Source organism: Alligator sinensis, unplaced genomic scaffold, assembly GCF_000455745.1.
Source record: "Alligator sinensis unplaced genomic scaffold, ASM45574v1 scaffold71_1, whole genome shotgun sequence".
NCBI lineage: Eukaryota > Metazoa > Chordata > Crocodylia > Alligatoridae > Alligator > Alligator sinensis.
In genome coordinates this window covers 6,661,751-6,667,578 of record NW_005841834.1, presented here as the reverse complement: position 1 = coordinate 6,667,578, position 5,828 = coordinate 6,661,751, and the positions used below count along the sequence as shown (strand labels likewise).

General features: G+C 42.5%; 1 protein-coding gene across 2 annotated transcripts in view; it reads right to left on the bottom strand.

Moving 5' to 3' along the window:
* Positions 1 to 5,828, bottom strand: part of TRAM1 (translocation associated membrane protein 1) — a 26,754-nt gene that overhangs the window by 12,421 nt on the left and 8,505 nt on the right. The window lies entirely within an intron of this gene.

Sequence of the window (5,828 nt, the reverse complement as noted above, 5' to 3'; positions counted from 1 at the left end):
CTGCTGAAGCGCCTTATCTATGCACATGCTACAGAGCCAGGTGAAAGCAAGAGTGCTGCTTCTTCCAGCAAAGCCCCCCTTCTTAAAAAAAAAAAAAATCTGCAAGCAGCCCTTACCACCCTTCCTTTCCTGGCAATCTGTTATTTCAGTTACTTGATTTGATGCTCCGATTTACATTCAGGTATTGTTCATTAGTTTTACCACACCTGAACCTATCAGCTTAAATATGCTTCTGCTTGAAAAAAAAAAAAAAAAAAAAACGAAAAGAAAGTATCATTTAAACTCAGAAATGCTTTTTAAAGCAAGAGAAAAAATGTTGTCCTTAAGGCAATTTTGGTAACTCTTGCCCCTCATTCTCCCCATAATATATTTTACTTACATGTCAAAGTAGTTAATACACCAAAATGATCTATTATACCACAGGTTTATTTACCTCATTATAATTATGGAAGTTTATTTCTTGCCCTGTTGAAAGTTTTACTTTTTTCTACAGGTGCTAAAAACAAAAGCTGACCAGAGCTTCTATTAATAAACTCAAAAGATTTTATGTACCAATACAATGCAAAGAATAAAAACATTTTAGAAATTTAAGATCTTTCAGGAATTTGAAATTTAAAACTCTATGCTCCTGCGTTATCCTGCATGCTGAGGGCAAAGTGAAGTTTTAATTAAATTGCAATACAGGTTGTGTGCACTAGCACCTCAGGTTGTGCTCTTAGGCAGCTGACACAGCATGGTAATTAAATAGGAAGGGAAGGACATAAACAGGCAGAAGGAACATAAATAACTCTATTGCACCTAGAGTAAAGAGACAGCAGGAAGACAGGGGAAGAATGAATTTAAAGAACAGGCAAGTCTATTGCAAACAACAACAATAAAACAGCCACCAATTAAGTACACAAAATCATAGTAAAACATTTTAATCTTGAAATGCTATACAAGGAACATGGAGATACAAACATCTTCAAGAAACCCTGAAGTTTTGGATAGGATTCCTAAAGTTTAGGTTTTCTTTTCACATATTAACTGGTGGAAATTCTGAAAACAGCCATTCTTCAAAGGTATGTTAAAACAGAGATGCAATCTGATATCAACAAAAATTAGAAGGTGCAAATCTATAAACACACATGATATCCAAGACAAAATGTAGATAATGAGCCAAATGGGTAGATGGAAAAGACTGAAGAATCTGTCCATATTACAGCAGGGTCCCCTTTCACATGATAAAAAAAATGCAGGCTCTTAGTACATTATAGGAGTAACTAGCGAATTCCCCATCAACAATGACTGGCGGGGGGGCAGATGGTGAGAGTGCAGCCATCCACCACCCCATGCCGCCACCTCCCAGGAGCAGGGAAAAAGCTTGTCCTGCCATTCCCCCCATGCCACTGTCCTCCCCCCTCCCTGCTCCATCCCCTCTGTCACAGTGGTGCTCCGCACTCTGATTGGTTGTTTCACTAACCAATCAGAGGGCTCCAAGAGCATTACGGACAAACAGACTGACTAAGCCTTTTATTATATAAGAATTTTACAGATTATAATTTTTATTTTGCTAAACCACATCTAAGGAAATGGGATATTATTTTTGCTCATTACTTAAGGTCTCTGAGCACTAGCTGCTCTCTAATGTGAAAGATGAGCATAGAAGGAACACCCTCCCTGCCGAGCCCTGTGAGGAAGGCTGAGAGGATCTCTCATCTTTTGAGAATCAAGATTGAAAGAAAGTGTGATTCAGAAGGAAAAGAATCACAAACTACTGAAAAACTCCAAGAGAAGAAAATATGGAAGGGAATGGCTCAATTCCTCGTTCCCCTTGGGCGATAGGTTGCTCCAGCTGAAATTTTCCAGAACCAAAGGTTACTGCCCTGCTTAATCACTTAAACATCCACTGGGGGTTGTAGGTGGGTATATATACTGGTGCTCCACTGCATTTGAAAGCTAGTCCGAGTCTACCCCAGCCATGCACCTGGTTCAATAATATACCACACAAAAATCCTTTCCTTTTGCAGAAGAGTTGAAAGATTCCCTCATCAACCCCATATTGTGGATATCACCAGAATACACTAACGAGTCTAGAACGAGAAGAAAAGTGAAAAGAATGGGTGAGGGAAAAATATCAGCCATGAGTATTATCAGCCAAATATCAGCCGTCCCATGCTGGGATAACTGGAGCTTTTCTCATAAGACAAAGACAGGCAGTGTTTACTAAAGTGCTAAGTAAAAAACTCACTAAACCAGTTGTGTGCTTAACCTCTGGCTTAGGGCCAAATCCAGCCGTTGGGTCCGTGTCATCTTGCCCATGGGACTCCCCATGTATCCAAAAATGTGATGCCAGGAATATGGTGTTAGGACATGGCCCCACCTGCCAAATTCATGCTGGATCCGGCCTGCAGACTAGCCCTACAGGGAAGAAAGGCTGAGCACCACTGCATTAGACCAACCACTGTTCTAATAGTTTACAAAGGCCTCCTCAAAAGTCTGCTAAGCAACATGCTCAGAATTCAAGCCATACCTCAATAAACTGTTACAACCAGCAGCTGATAGATCTTTCCTCAAAGCATTTTTTTTAGATTGGAGGCCTGCAAGGGAGGATTGTGAGCTATAGGCTCATCTAAAAGGGGAGGTATTTCAATATTCTGCCTTCAGTCTGTTGCAAGTGTCCCTGCAAGACGAGGGACCCAGACTTTCACGAAGATCATTCACAAGAAGTTAAGCAAGAAATTCAGGGGACAACAGAAAGTTTTGAGTCTAGCATTTGTGCTGGCAGAAGGCAAGGATAGTTTCTCTGGCATGCAATCATTCCAAAAATACAACTGTTCTTGCACGCAGAACCTAAAGAAGTTACAGCTGAACTTCACTGTCTTACTGTTTCACCCCAGTTATACATGGCATGATTCACAGCAAGTTACCCCAGATGCAGAGTTCCTTTGGTCTGAGGAAAATGGGTGACATTAAATGGGTGCCTTTTGCAGCTGCACAAGCTGCTTGGCCAGGAGTAGCTATTTGAACTGCAAGCCAATCCTTGATGATCTTAATAGTGCAAAAAATCCAAAACCTGGACACAATACACACAAATATAATTAAGAGGTTGGAAAACTGTTAGTGGGACAAACTTTTATATTAAAACTGACTAGTCTACATCAGTCAGTAGTAAAACTGAATGCTCAGTTTCACATAAGTACAAAAGAGAACATAAATAAAGTTATTGTAAAAATATTCAAAATTCATGAAAGAATTAGACACCCATAAATTTGTCAGAAAGATGAAATGTATGTTCCTTGTTGAAAGCGTGAGAACCTAATAATGGCAGCACTCTTAAGTGGGTAATAAAAATGTTAGAACTAATTTTCATGTGTGCATGCCCACATACAACATAGGAAAGAAAATTATGTTATAGATAATGCAGGTTAAGACTTAATTCTTCAGTAAGCATGTCTTCTTTACTTAATTCTCCACAGAGAAGTTTGTTTGCGATCAGATGATTGAATAAAATTAATTTTTAAATGGAGAGGGGAGAGCAGGCCAAAACAGTAGATATATTAAAGTTGGCAGAATCTGACATTCACTCTATACTACTTATAGGAATTAAGTACTTTCTGTACTATTATTTTTAAGGATTCATGGAGAACAGGTGTGGCCTGATGGGCACAGCACTTATCTTGAAGGGAAAAGAAAAGGATATGGGAAACATAATCCCAGTCAGTCTACTGTGGATCCCTAAAACAAAAAAAACCAACACAAAAAAAAAAAATTCTGATATAGATTAAGAATCAGTTTTTACATACCTAGACATCAGAGTTGATAAACATGGGTTTGACAGTAACGGACTGACACTCTAATTTCCTTCTGACAGGGTGGCTAGCTGGCTAAGTAGATACAAGAAGAGCAGTAAATTGACATAACCTAACTCTGGTAAGGCTGCTGATACCATCACACATTATTTCGTATTTTTTATAGAAGCCAATAAAATATAGTCTAGATGTAATCAGAATCTGGTGAATCCCCTAAAACTGGTTTTAAATTATTCTCAGAGTATTTATAACAATTTACAGTCCATCCAGGAAGACATTTGAAGTGGGGGGCCCTGCAAAGAAGCATCTTTTGCCTGGTTCTATTCAGTATTTTCATTAATAACATGGTTAATGGAATAAACACATGCAGATTAGGCTAGGAACAGTTGCAAGCAATATGGAGAACAGGATCCTATGAAAAACTGGAGAAATACCATATTTTCTTGCATATCACACATCCTTGATAAGGCATGCACCTTGTTTTTGGAAGGCAGGAAAAAAAAAAAAAAAAAGAGAACTTTTTTTGAAAATACTAGTAAGAAAAGAAAGAAAGAGGGAAAGAAACAAAAAGAAGAGAAAAGAGAAGAAAGGAGAAAATAGAAGAAAGAAAAGAAAAGAAAAGAGAAGAAAAAGGGGAGACAGAGGGGAGAGAGAAAAAAAGGAGAGAAGGCGAGAAAAGAAGAAAGAGAGAAAAAGGGTAAAAGATAGGGACCTATCAAATTCATGGTGGAAGTAGGGTGCATGGCAGCATATTTAATTTTGCAAGTTCCCCTGCGTGCCCTCCCCTGGCACTGATTGGTGGAGGGGCCACACTTGCAGTCCTGATTGGCAGGGAGGCAAAAACTGCAGTTTTAAACTTAGAGCCATTTTTGTTGCCCCCACCAGTTGGCTGAGGACTCCTGGGAGCCCTGCTGCTTGCTGCTAACCAGTAGAGACACAAAAACTGTGCCACGTTTCAAACCATGGTTTACACTTCCTTGGTGATTCATTACAGAAACACCTGCAGTTGCTGCAGGGAGGAGTAGGGGGAGAAAGGAAGGGGGTTATTACATGATTTTATCCCAATTTGGCAAGCAGCCCCAGTGGGGAGCCATGGGCTGGGCTCCACAGTGCACAGCAAGAGTTGGAGGGTGGAAGGGGCTGTGAGGGGAGGGGCTCATGCTTTGCCCAGCTGTGCCCTGCCTGGCTGCTGGCCCCAGGGATGGGAAGGGGCAGCAGCAGCCAGTGCACATGTGGCTCTGCCTGCCTGCCACATTGCTCCTGGAGCACCTAAGCAGCAATGCTGCACCCCTGTGTAGACAGGTTGCCAGCTGCCCCAGCACTTCTGGCATGGAAGCCTAGCAGAGTTAATGCTGGGGGTGGGGGGTTGCTAGTGTAGCCAGTGGGCTCCAGAAAGAGTGGTATCCCCTACCCACCCTTGGCACCCTGCAGCTCCAAGGGAGCACAGCCTCCCCATTAAGTGTAGGTTCTTGCCCCTGGAGAGCTCCATGTCTCCCACACCTGCCTGCATGCAGGCTCCCCTGCTGCAATGAGTGCCGGAGCTCTCCATGGCAGGCAGAACTTCCCCACTCCTCCCAGCCCCACTCACCTGGCGCCCAGGGTCCAGGCTAAGTGACATGTCCCTAAATACATGGGGGAAGAAGGTCTGGGGAAAAGTGGGGAAACAGGGAGGCCCCAGGGGCATGAGAAAGTGAGGCCCAGGAAGCCGTCCCTGATTGGCTCACTGGGGCCAGCCTGCCCCGCTTACAGCTCACAGGAATTGTATCTTGCCCTGAATTCATCAGGGAAGTGAAAACCACAGTTTTAAACATGGCGCTGTTTTTGCTTCAGTGGTGGGGAGACAAAAAGTGCCAAGTTTAAAGCTGCAGTTTTTGCCTCCTTGCCAATCAAAAGCAAGCTGCAAGCACAGCCCCTTCACTGATCAGCAGCAAGGGGGGGGGGGAGGGATGTCCAGAGACCTGCAAGATTAATGGTGCTGCTGCACTTGTGCCATGAATTTGGTAGGTCCCTAGAAAAAGAGGAAGAGTGGGGAAAGGG